This window comes from Mastomys coucha, unplaced genomic scaffold (genome assembly GCF_008632895.1).
Source record: "Mastomys coucha isolate ucsf_1 unplaced genomic scaffold, UCSF_Mcou_1 pScaffold4, whole genome shotgun sequence".
In the NCBI taxonomy this organism is placed as follows: domain Eukaryota; kingdom Metazoa; phylum Chordata; class Mammalia; order Rodentia; family Muridae; genus Mastomys; species Mastomys coucha.
This window is the reverse complement of record NW_022196910.1, coordinates 44,576,834-44,590,039: the sequence shown is the minus strand read 5'-3', so window position 1 is coordinate 44,590,039 and position 13,206 is coordinate 44,576,834. Positions and strand designations below refer to the sequence as shown.

Below are 13,206 nucleotides of genomic sequence, written 5' to 3'. Positions count from 1 at the left end.
CTGGTTTGTGACAGAGGCCCAAAGCTCTGGGCCTCCTGGCTCCCTGGTACTATCATGCAGGTGCATGTTTTAGTAAAGAGAAGCAGACTACCCTGGGCATCATGGGCACACTTGTGATCCCAAAACTTGCCAAAGAGAGATAGGAGAATCAGGAGTCCAAGGCTGTTCTCAACTGCATAGCAAGCTCAAGGCCAGCCTAGGCCGCAAGAGTCCATGTCTCAGAGACAAATATCTTCCAGATATAGAAAGAAGATGCACAGATGAGCTCACAGAGACTGCAGCAGCATGCACAGGACCCGCACAGGTTGAAAACAGACAAAATCCCAGTGCTGAGAAGGGGAAACAGGCACAAAGCTCTTCCCCTGACCAAGAAACCATTTGCAATTGATACCTGCTGGGACATGGGAAATCTGTTTTCTCTCCTGGAGTGACCCTAGGTATGCCACCTACACCCCAGAGCAGGCTCCATGCACAGGAGGAGTTGACCAACACATGACAGACTCCATGTTTGTTGCAGGATATTTGATCATACTGTGAACCCCAAGATTCTGTTATTAACTGAAAAACAAAAACAAAAACAAAACTTTCTAGTTGTGGTGTGGAATATAGGCATGCCCTTAGCACACACCTTTAATCCCAAACAATGAAGGTAAAGTGAATTTGTAGAAGGAAGCAGTCATGCTGTCTATTTGAGGGGGCAGTCAAAGTGATGAATCAGAGAAAGAGTTGACAGACTAGGATATGCCTGACTCTCAGGAGAAGAGAGAGGAAAGAGAAGGTACTTAAGAGAGGAGTGCAGCTGGTGAGATGGCTCAGCGGGTAAGAGCACCGACTGCTCTTCAGAAGGTCATGAGTTCAAATCCCAGCAACCACATGGTGGCTCACAACCACCCGTAATGAATGAGATCTGCTGCCCTCTTCTGGTGCATCTGAAAACAGCAACAGTGTACTTACATATAATAAATAAATAAATCTTAAAAAAAAAAAAAAAAGAGTGCAGAGAAAGGAAGGAAGCAGTTTTACCTGGACAGCTACAGAGACAGGTTGAAGAGAGAACAAGCTAGAGAAAGAGGAGCCAGAAAATTAGTGTTCTAATTTCTAGAGTTTGTTTGAGGCCAAGCAGAGCAATTCAGAAACCAGATTGAATCAGTCAAGTTGGAGAGGAGTTTGAGCCACAGCAGCTGAGTTGAACCAGCCAGCCAGAGTTCAGAAAGAACTAGAAAGGGTGAGCACATTCAGCATTAAGTCTCAGAGGCTGAAAACATCCTAGGCCTGAATGAGATTTTACAGAGGCTAGAAGCTTCCAGGACTAGGCCTGGGTTAGCAGGCTGAGGCAGAAAGCCTCGGAGAGGACAGTTACACCATGCATGTGGTTTTTTGGTTTTTTTTTTCGATACAGGGTTTCTCTGTATAGGCCTAGCTGTCCTGGAACTCACTCTGTAGATCAGGCTGGCCTCGAACTCAGACTTCCGCTTGCCTCTGCTTCCCAGGTACTAGGATTAAAGGCGTGCACCACCACTGCCTGGCACGTCATGCATGTGAACGTCATGCATGTGAATGAAAGATATGTTTACACCCTTTTTGTTTGTTTTTTAGGATTCTTGGGATTTTTGCACTTTATTTGTCTTTTTTGTTTTGTTTTTTGTTTGTTTTGTTTTGTTTTTGAGAGGAAAGAAGATGAAGTTGAGTGGGCAGAGAACAGGGATGCTCTGGGAGGAGTTGTGGGAGGGGAAATAATATGATCAAAATACATTGTATGAAAAAATTAATTTTTGAAAACACACAATGAGAAATAAATTGACAAAAGCCCTTCTCAGTCCATGCACACAGTGAAAGCTGACCGAGCAACAGACTGTCGAAAAGGAGAAAACTGACAGACATCTAGAAGGTGTTTAGTATGTTCCTCACATTCCATAGCTCTTAACTGCACAGGGATCTTCTCTGGCAGGCGGGCAGAATGTGGCATCTAGAAGTGGGGTGTGCTGGTAGTGACCCTCTTCAACCATGTGTGCTCTGATACTGGGGTTGGTCCTCCTAGGGGAGTCATGTTTGCACATGCACGCACGCACTCGTGTGCACACATACACACTCATATGTGCAGAGACAGTTTCTCACTGTCCCATCCTTTAATTGGTATGGGTTAGGTATGGATTTGGCAATCTGAATGGTGAGGTCTTGGTCAGCGATACCAAATCACTTCCAATTCACCTTGCGTTCCAAGCTAGACATCACCTCTCCGTTTTACTTCACCTTGACAAGTACCATAAACCAGTCTCTGTAAAACCTTCCGCAGGCTAACATCTGCTGTCCTTTCTTCAATTCCCAGAAAGAGGTGATCATAAACAGAGCTTCCAGAATTTTCTCCATCGTCTGTCTCCAGGATTTTCACTGCTTCTCTGGTTTTGCTCCTGGGGGGGTCTTTTTATCGACTGTTTATATTTGTGTTACCTAAGAAGTAAATCCTTTTAATTAAAAAACAAAGTCTGTGGTGGCAAAGCTCTAGGCACCATGCAAATGTCACCTGATTAATTCCGTTCACTGAGATCTCCAACAAGCAGCCCCACTGTCTTTAAGCTATAGACCCACCACTAACAGCGCCGGACAGTAGAGGATGTGTGCACCCTGTTCTCAAGCCAGTTGTTGAAAACAGAATCCCTTGCTTTGTTCCACAAAGAGGATTTTTTTTTTTTTTAAAGGAAAGGGTCTTTTTAAAACTCCAGACAAAGGAAATCCCTTCTGCTTAGGAAAGGGATTTAGATGCTGGAGCTGTGCCTGATCAGGTCCTTAAAGCCAGGCTCTGTTTCTGAGACAATGACAAACTCAGACCACCGCTTGCCCCAAAGACCACAGGGAAAAAGCTGAGCGGCAGGAGATGAAGCACATGCTGTGTCCACAGCACAGTGCACAGTGCAGAGTGTTGCATCACACCATGGAACTGTGAAAAACACCACCTGTGGATTTCTGGACCCCAATGTGGGTCAACCGTGAGAAGTAACTTACTTCTTAAAAGTGAAATGGGAGGAAAGACACCTCTTTTCTCATTGGGTCTCAGAATGAGCTGAGACATCTCCCATACAACCAAGCCCTGACCCCAGCAGACAGTAAATGCAATAAATGTCAGAGTAGGTTGACCTGGCAGCTGAGGTAGGGCTAAAATGGACCAATGAGCTAGGCTTGGAGATGAATGGAAAAAAAAAAACCATACAGAGGGAATCCAAGCCAAAACGTCTGCCCCAGACAGGCAGAATGGCTTAGCAGGGCCCCATTCACCCAATATGGCCCAAAAGGATTCTGGCTAATTTTAAGATTTATTCAATCAATTATAGACTTAGAGGATAATTGAGCACTCTTTGTTTCTCTTGGCAAAGTTCTGACTTGCAAAGTCCTATTTGGCAAGAGAAAGCCTGAATTCTTTCTTTTTTCCTTTCTTTCTTCTTTTCTTTCCTTCTCTCTCTCTCTCCCTCCCTCCCTCCCTTTGACCTTTCCTTCCTTCCTTCCTTTCTTTCTCTCTTTATTTTAAACAAAATATAGATTGCATGAACAGCCTCAAAGTCCTTTCAGGTCAAAATAATGTGCCCTGGTGTGGAACATGTTGGAGGACAGACTTGAGCTTCAGAGACAGACAGAGGAGTCTCACTGGATGCATCCTGCTCAGACAGCAAAGAAAGTGTCAAAAACTATGAGCTCTGTGGGGCCTAGTTTTCTTCACCGCAGTGAGTAGAGGGCAAAATACCTACCTGTGGCCTGTGGTAAGAGCTCAGCGAAGATGAAACATGCCTAGCATGGTCCTCACACATGGTCTTCATATGGTAGCCCACCAAAGACATCTGACAGCATGTCCCAACCGTGTCTCTGTAAGAGGCTCCTGGGAGACAATTAGAGACGTGGTTGACCCTTTGCCATGGTCCCTATATGATGTCTACATTAAACAGCCTCTTGAGAATTTTGGGTTTTTGGTGTTTTGTTTTGGTTTGGTTTGAGACAGGGTTTCATGTAGCCCAGGCCCACTTCACTGAGCAGCTGGGATGGTTGTGACCTCCTGGTCCTCCTGACCCCATTTTCTGAATGCTGGGGTTGCATGCATGTACCTCCTCTATGCGTGGCTTTACGTAGTGCTGGGGATGAGAGCCTGCAAAGGACACAAGAGCCTTCTACTAACTGAGCCACCGCTTTGCCATTCACTTTATGAGGGGACGGAATAAGAAGAGAGGTCAAGGGGAGAAAACCTTAGGCTGACATTTTCACAGTGCTGGGCCAGCTGCCTTAAGGCCCTGCTTTCAATAGCTGCCCACAGAACAGACGTCTAGGAGCACAAATTTATTTAAGAATTGGGTTGGAGGATAGAGAAAGAACAGTGAAAAAAAAATCAGACCCTCCCTTCCCCTAAGAATTCACAGCCAAGGACTATAGAGAAGGCTCAGGGGTTCAGAGCATCTGCTGCTCCTGCAGAGGACCCAGGCTTGGTTCTCAGCACCCACGGGGCAACTTCCAATCATAGGAACTCCAGTTCAAGGGGATCTGATGCCCTCTTCTGGCTCCTCAGGTACTGCACACACGTGATGTATATGCATGCATACAAGCACGTACATATACATAGAAATAAATAAATAAATAAACAAACAAAGTAAAGAAGTGTCACCACTCACTGAGAGATACAGAGAGACAAACAGGGAGTTAAAACGCAGGCCAGTGTGATGGGTGCTGAATGGAAGAAGAACAAGGTCCCACGGGCATGCCAAGAACAAGGTAGCTTCCACAGCTTCATATTTACCTAGGTGAGCAGAGAAACTAGATTTTATTTATTTATTTATTTATTTATTTATTTATTTATTTATTTATGTTGGTGTTTTACCTGTATGTGTGTCTGCGTCAGGCTGTCAGATCCCCTGGATCTGGAGTTAGAGACAGTTGTGAGCTGTCATGTGGGTGCTGGGAACTGAACCTGGGTCCTTTGGAAGAACAGCCAGTGTTCTGAACCACTGAGCCATCTCTCCAGCCCCCCAAAGTATGTTTTTTTTCAAATTTACTTTTTAACAGAAAAATATAAAGGAAGGATGGTGGTAACCTGCCTGTGACCCCAACATTCAGAAAGCTGAAGTAAAAGAATTTTAAGTTTGAGGACAATCTGGGCTAAATAAGGAGTTTCTGGAAAGCCTGAAATATATGGCAAGACTTTGTCTCAAAATAAATCAATAAATAACAAATAAATAAATATAATGCATCCTAGTACATCTGTTTACCATTTTTAAAATAAGTATAGGGTTGGAGAGATGGCTCAGTGCTGGTTATATGAACACAGGAATCCTAGTTCAATGCCTGAACCTATGTAAAAAGACAGACATGGTGGTAGGCCTGTAATCCCAGAGCTGGGGAATCAGACACAAGCAGATCCCATGGCTTGCTGACCAAGCAACCTAGCTTAATGGATGTGTTCCAGTCAAGTGAAAGAGCCTTCTCAAGCCACGGTTCCTGAGGAATGACAAGTAGGGTTGTCCTCTGTCCTACACACACTCAGACACACACAGATACACATACACACACAGATACACATACACAGATACACACACAGATACATACACAGGCACAGATAACACACAGACACACACATAGACACACACATGCATATATGTAGCCACACGTACAACGGTACCCTCATACATGTAACATGAACATAAACATACATATGCAAATAATAATAACAATAATAAAATAAATTATGAACTGCTGAGATAGCAGGGTGGCAGAGCCTGGTATGTATTAGACCCTGGGTTCAGTCCTTAGCAAAGGTAAACAAACATGTACGTACATGCACATACACACACATACTATGGTTTGAAAATAGGTAGTAGTTTCCAAAGACACCTGTATTAAAGGCTTAGACTCCAGGGAGGTATTATTGGGAAGTGGTGAAACAGTGAGAAGGTGGGGTTTCATAAAACCTTAGGTCCTTGGGTCATTAAAAACATGGCTTTGAAGGAGGCTGTGGGACCCTAGTATCTCATGTCTTTCAGATATAGGAGGATGGCCTCGCCATATCTTTGCCAGAGACACAAAGAATAGGCCATCTGGTTTTGGACTACCTACCACTTGTAGATCTGTAAGATTTACAGAAGTAAATCTTTCCTCTTTGTAAGTTGATCCTCTCAGGCATTTTGTTATAGTAACATGAAGCTCTCTGATACACCTAGTATTTAAATAGAGTTGAGATCTCCTGTGTAGCCTCTGTCCTCATTCATTCCATGACATTTCTACTGCATAGGTGTCTGTCTTATGATAGCCATTTTTGAGTGAAATAGATTTCTATTTAGCAAAGACTTTATTTATGGACATTTATTTAACTAACTGGCTTTACTGAACATAAGTGACTAGCTGAAAGTCAACGGCAGTCAAGGCTGTGAAAACGTTCCCCACGGTGCTCGTGTTTCGCTTCTATTAAAATTATTTACCGATTGCTTTGGGATTTTTGAAACTTCACTTCACGGCCTTTCTGCTAAGACCAGGTATAGATTTTTCTGAACCTCCCAAGTTCTAGGAGAAACACTAGTATTTTTAAGTTCTTATGTAATCGATTCGATGATTTATTCACTGTAAATATCACTCTGCTCTTCGCTTCCACGACTTCTGCTGACGTAGCGGCTGTTGCATAAGCACCCTGTAAAAAGGCCCCGTGGAAACAGGCCTGTGATAAAGAGATGTTATTTCAGTAACTCGCTTCAGGACTCCTGGGACCAATTTATGTCTCTGGTTACATAAGCAGTCGAGTTTGCAGTGATCCTTGGACCACCACAGTGGGCACCTGGAAGGGCTGCTGTGAGCGCATAAAAGGCAGCCCAGCTGGACACCAGGCTTAGAGATGGCTGCCCACGGTGCTGGGTGGAAATGTAAAGGCCAACTGGAAATTACAAACCCAACCGTGAGAGGGGGGTGGGAGGAGTTGGATGAGGGCGCTATTTTAGGCCTAATGAGAGGAGAATTTGAAGCAGAAAGGGCAGGACACATTTGGACAGTAGGTGGCGCAATGCCGCCCTACTGTTGCTAAGAGTTCGACCTGGAGGAGAGAGGTGCTGAGCTGTAGACCGGAAGAGACAGAATCCAGGAGCAACTCAACAGACAATGGCCATGGAATGCATGCATGCATACATTCACACACACATAAAACCACACACAAACACAAAGTTGCACTTAGAAACCTATGGGTATGGGAGGCAGAGGCAGGCGGATTTCTGAGTTGGAGGCCAGCCTGGTCTACAGAGTGAGTTCCAGGACAGCCAGGGCTACACAGACAAACCCTGTCTCGAAAAAACAAAAGGAAAAAGAAAAAAAGAAACCTGTGGGTAGAAGTATCAACCTACTGTAAAACTTGAATATATTAATGCTGTCAGTGTAATTGTCCCCTGGCCTTCCACAATGTTCTCCAGAAGTATGCCGTCTATTCAACAATGGAGCAAAGTGCTGACTAAGTGCATCACCTCCCAGAGACTTGCCAATGACACAGGAAAGTCCTGTGCACTCTCTCTTCTCTGATCTGAAGGGGTGCCCTTTAACGGAGAGAGGTCTTCATTCTTTTTTTTTTTGGTTTTGGTTTTTCCAGACAGGGTTTCTCTGTGTAGTAGCCCTGGCTATCCTGGAACTCACTCTGTAAGACCAGGCTAGCCTCGAACTCAGAAATCCACCTGCCTCTGCCTCCCAAGTGCTGGGATTAAAGGCCTGCGCCACCACTGCTCGGTGAGGTCTTCATTCTTGGTGCAGCCTCCATGCTATAGAAAACAGATGCCCATAGCCAGGGAAACCTGGCTGGCTGCCTTGAGGACCACCTTGGTTTTGTTCTGGGATAGGGAGGAGGGTGAGATTTGCTCCAGCAAGAGTTTGGATTCTTCTACTTGAGATGCTGGCCTTACAGAAGAAGCCAGATAGGACAGACGGAGGAGTCTAGGAGAGAAAGGCTCGCCCTTCTGGGACAGGTGGCCCAAAGCCAGACACAGCAAGGAGATTTGATCCAGTTTTAGACCTGCCGCTCAAAAGGCTAAGCAGAACGCAAGGCTCCTAACCGCAGAACACGGACCAAAATGGTAAGTAACCAGGCATCTTTTGAAAACTCACAGTGGGTGAGCTAGGTAGTTCAGTTGTCCCAAATGAAGCAGGGAACTCAAGAGCTAGACGTGTCCTCAGAGAGAAGCAGGTGTTTAGCAGTTCCTGGAGTATCTAAAGGAGGCCAATGCACACCAGAACAACGTAGATTATTCAAGAGATTCGGGAAAGGAAGGCCACGTGCATGCAACAGCATCACCAGAGAGCTGGGGTGGCACCACATTCCGGGCTCTTGTAACTGTATTAGCCATGTGGGCCATACGCAGAGCAGACGGAAAACTGTCCCGAGGACTTGAAATTAATCAGTGTGGAACACATTAATTACCCTGGATATTCACAGTCAGTTCAGATAGGTCAGGCAGGCGGTTCAGAGGTCAGCAAGACCAGAACTGGTGGAGGGCATTAACAAATTCGGAAAATATGAATCCAGTGTGGAAAAAAACGGGCCAGCCCTTCCCCTTTCCTTGTATACAAAGCTGCACGTTTTCACATCAGAGATATCCTCTTCCGACCTCAGCTTGCGGTCAGGAGGTGGACCACCACACGGTGGCGCTGCCGTTTAATTGTTTGTCTCCTAGGTCAGCCTGTTTGTCTTGATAGCCGCCACGCCTAGTGTTCTTGTCAGCTTACACAATAAACGAGATTTGGAAGTCACTATGAAAGGGAGAATTCTCCCTGATGGAGGCGCAAGATTCTGGCCCTCGTCACAGGGACATTTTTCTCTCATTTGTATGCATGCTCTTCACTCCCTTGGGACATTTCAATGATAGAGGTCCGTACCCTCAACTACAATCAACTGACAAAGTCTCATACTGTCAGTGCCCACTGCCAAGGTCAGATTCCAGGCCACAGGAAATCCTTCGGGTCATTTTTCCTCTTCTCGTTCGTGCTGTATTCTGAACCTCTTTCGAGACAGGGTTTCTCTGTATAGCCCTGGCTATCCTGGAACTCACTCTGTAAGCCTCGAACTCAGGAATCCGCCTACCTCTGGCTCTCAAGTGGCTGGGATTAAAGGCGTGTGCCACCACTGCCTGGCTAGAGTACTCTTTAATAAACACACCGAAAACAAGTCTGAAGGTTTTCCTGATACACCGCCATTATTTGAGAGAATGAAGTCAACATGCTAAGAGAAACGGAAACCAGAGAGAGAGGCTGGGTGCAGTCAACCTGAGGGCCGGCTCTAACGCAGGCATCCTGTGGTTTGACTGTGGCAACCAGATGGTTGACATTTGAAAACATTCTGTCTCAAGGCTGGTTTGAGCTGGCTCTTCAAGGAGATAATAGGCATCTGAACAAACTGTATGGGCTAGTCTTAAATATTAGTTTAAAAGATCATTCCTCGGTTTAGATGGCTTGTTGAAATTCTTGTTTTGATAGCACGTACAAGTACTTGAACATTCTGTACCTTGATTTCTTTTATTTTATTTCTTTAAATTTTTTTATTATTAATTAATTTACTCACTTGTGTTGAGCCAGGGTTTCATGTACCCCAGACTGGCCTTGAGCTTTCTTTTTTTGGGGGGGAGGGTTGAGACAGGGTTTCTCTGTGTAGCCTTGGCTGTCCTGGAACTCACTCTGTAGACCAGGGTGGCCTCAAACTCAGAAATCGGCCTGCCTCTGCCTCCCAAGTGCTGGGATTAAAGGGCTGCACCACCACCGCCCAGCTGGCCTTGAATTTTCTATATAGCTGAAGATGAGTGGCCTGGATCCTTCAGCATCCTGGAATTACAGGCACATGTGATCATATCTATTTTCTGGAGTGTAGGGAATTGAGCTAAGGACTTGGCACAGGCTTAACAAGCACTCTGCCAGTCACTTTCTGAGCCTTGCTTGGATTCTTCAGTGCGGAATTAACACTAGCAAGGACCTACTTCGTCGCATAATTAGAAGGATCAGACAAAGAAATATGTACAGGTTGCGTGGAACAGGGCTGGACAAACAAAGAACCTCTTAAAACTATTGGCTCCAGGTTCAGATCACCCTTTACCTTGTGGCATTCTGGGAAATACCTTTGTTGCTTTGTGGGTTGGTAAAATCACGGCAAAAGATGATCATGATTGACTCCTGTCACTCATCCAGAGATCCAGAAGGCAAATGTCTAAGGCATCAAGTTCAGTAGCAAGACCGTGGGACTCTGACACACGGAAAGCCTAGATCTCCTCAAGCTGTGCTTGAGTGGAGCTACCAGAACCATATGCAAACAAGGTTTTGTCTTCACCAAATCTGACTCTCTTCCCCCCCCCCCCCCCCACCAATAGTACATTTCTGCAACATTGGCTAAACAAAGAAGAGCAAGTGAAATACACCTGCCAACTGCCAGCCTGAGGTTTCCGTTGAGTAACGCTTATGGGATAGCATATTATAGAGTGGGATTTTTTCATAAGCTCTTTTTAAATAATAAATGAATAGGAATGGTATAAAATTATGTTGATGAGGTTGCAATGAGAACAGCAGTCCTCCACTCCATGCCTCTCAGGCTTTACCCCAACAATCATGATGCCATAAGTAATACTATCACTCCTTATTTATGTACCATATCCAGTCTTGGGGTTGTTGTTGTGTTGTATTGGTTTTTGATTTTGTTTTTGTGTTGAGACAGGGTCTTTCTATGTAGTCCTGGAACTCACTCTGTAGACCAGGCTGGCCTTGAACTCACAGAGATCTATCTGCCTCTCCCTTCCAAGTGCTGGGATTAAAGGTCCATATCACCACACCCAGAAGAACTAGATCTAGTTCTTATCATGAAACATGAAGATTTGATTCCTGGGTTGGGGATAGGAATGGTTTACTGGTGGAGCATGTCCTGAGTTTGATCCCCAATTAGTAAGTAAAGACCAAAAAAGATTTTGTAATGAGGATTTAATCATAAATCCTCTACAGTTCATTTTTTTTTTTTTTTGGCTTAAATCATGAAATTTTGTTTCCCCTAGTTAGTTCCTCATCTAATTTTATAAATTTTACATTTTCAATCTTCCAAATAAATAAAAAAAAATTGCACACCAAAATTAACCATGTCTGAAGTCTGTGCAACTCAGTGAACTTCTATATAGCCCCGCCCCCCAGATGAAGGGGCTCCTCTTGCCCCGCCCCCCAGATGGTCCCCATCCTCCTGTCCCCATTTGCTGGTATTACTTACTCACTTGGGCCACCATCCCCAGCATAACTGCTTTTCGTAATGCTGTGAAAGTTGAATTGGCAGGATTTAATCAAAACTACAACATTACTTAGTGGAGAGATCTAATACAAAGATTTTCTTTTTTTTTCAACAGCTCTGCCTGTCCTGGAACTCTATGTAGATCAGGCTGGCCTGGAACTCACAGAAATCCTCCTGCCTCTGCCTCCCGAGGATTGTGATAAATGGTGTGTACCATCACAACTGGTTTCTCTCTCTCTTTCTCTCTCTCTCTCTCTTTCTCTTTCTCTCTTTCTTCCTTTCCTTCTTTCTCTCTTTCTTTTCCTTCCTTCCCTCCTCCCTTCCTTCTCAAAGATGTTTTAACTATACATGGTCTTTAATTGTATATAAATGACATCTTTGTAAAACTGAAGGGTTTAAAAGAACCGTAAACCAGGGTTTCCCGGCCCTGCTATTGGTGTTACATTGGGTGGAATCCCTTGTAGGGGCCTATCCTGTGTATAGTAGGGTGTTTATTTCAAAGCATTCCCAGCCTCAACCCAGCAGATGAGAGCAATGCTCCCCCACCTGCCCTGCGCTGTAACAAGCGCCTCTCCAACTCTTGGCAAATGTCCCTGCCTTAAAGTTGTCTCAAAAGCAGCGAAGGTAGGGAGCAGCTGCCACCCACAGATCTCGGAGAGGATAAAGAGAAGAGGCCGGAATTGCTTAAATTAGAAGTCTGCTGATGCTCTCTCTCTGCACCGGACAAGGCGAAGCCAGTTCTGCCGGTGCTGCCAAAACTGCAAACCGGACTCATTGCTACTAGAAAGGGGGCTGCGGTTTGTGGGACAAGTCTGCACTCTGCAAAGGCAGCTGCCTGACTTCTTCGGCCTCCCTCGAGCGCTCCCTACAGGCGGAGTCTCTCAGGGAACCAGCCCGCAAGGCAATGCCCTTGATGGAGGGGAAAGACTAGAATTGGTTCTAGTGGAGACTGCTGAGATCATTCATATTTAGCCTATGTGATTCTCAAACCTTAAAGAGCTAACTAACCACTAACCCGAGGCAAAGCTGAAAATCTATGCGGGAATAACGGAAGATCATGGCAAGTTTGAATTTATGCCTGTGGACAGAAAAAGCGCTTTTACATACTCAAAGGCAACAAATTGTGCACGTTTTCCTAGTGGTAAATCCTGTCCTCACAAAGAGTTGACTGTTACTAGTTTGGTTCTCAGTATAACCTTACTTCCAATCTTGAACATTTGTCTTAATCTATCTGACATTGTCTCTAACAGAGTCAGTGGCTCGCTGACTCCCAGACTGCCAGAGCCTGCTGCATTGGAATTTTTGTCTTTGCTGTTTAAATGTTTCTTTCTCCCAAGAGACTTAATGTCTTGATAAGAATAATGTTTTACTGATTTTTGTTTGCCCGCAGTCTAACTTACTAAGTATTCCTTAAAAGCCTAATAATGGAAGAAAAAGAATAGAAGTTATAAACGTGCGTGTAAACACAAAAGCCTGGCCTCTCAGATGGCAAGGGAATTAAAACATTTTATATGGTCATGCATGGTGGTGCACACCTTTAACCCCAGCACATGGGAGGCAGAAGCAGGTGGATCTCTATGAGTCTGAGGACATCTTGGTCTGCAGAGTGAGTTCCAAGCGGGGGAGGAGGAGAAGGAGAGATGAGGCATGTTGTGTGCCATGTTATCTGTGTGGAGAAAACATGTGGCAGTCCATTCTCTTCTTCCACGGTGTGATTGGGATCAAACACAGCTTGTCAGCTTACACAACAAGCACTTTCACTGCTCACCCCTCTCAGCTGCCCTCTCCTAGGCTCTTCTGCCTTTTTCAATTCACTTCTCACTTTCCTCCCCTGCAGAGCCCCAGGCTGGACCTGCCCAGTGCAGTAGAGCTCTCTGTGCAGCCCACACTCTGACCCTTCTCACGGCGACTCTCATTCCTCTATCCCCAGCAAGGCTTTACATTGGCAGCACCATCCTGAACTG

The 13,206-nt window shown here is 45.1% G+C and overlaps 1 long non-coding RNA gene across 3 annotated transcripts; it reads right to left on the bottom strand.

Moving 5' to 3' along the window:
* Nucleotides 1–2,096: 2,096 nt before the first annotated feature.
* Nucleotides 2,097–10,208, bottom strand: LOC116075911. 3 transcript variants are annotated; one of them, XR_004112758.1, is made up of 3 exons: nt 10,098–10,208; nt 3,738–3,865; nt 2,097–2,448 (listed from the first exon to the last, which is right to left on the bottom strand). It is a non-coding gene; the product is annotated as an uncharacterized LOC116075911 (long non-coding RNA). The 3 variants fall into 3 exon arrangements; XR_004112760.1 differs by lacking the exon at nt 10,098–10,208 and adding an exon at nt 6,447–6,507; XR_004112759.1 differs by lacking the exon at nt 10,098–10,208 and adding an exon at nt 4,647–4,773.
* Between the last annotated feature and the right edge of the window lie 2,998 nt (nt 10,209–13,206).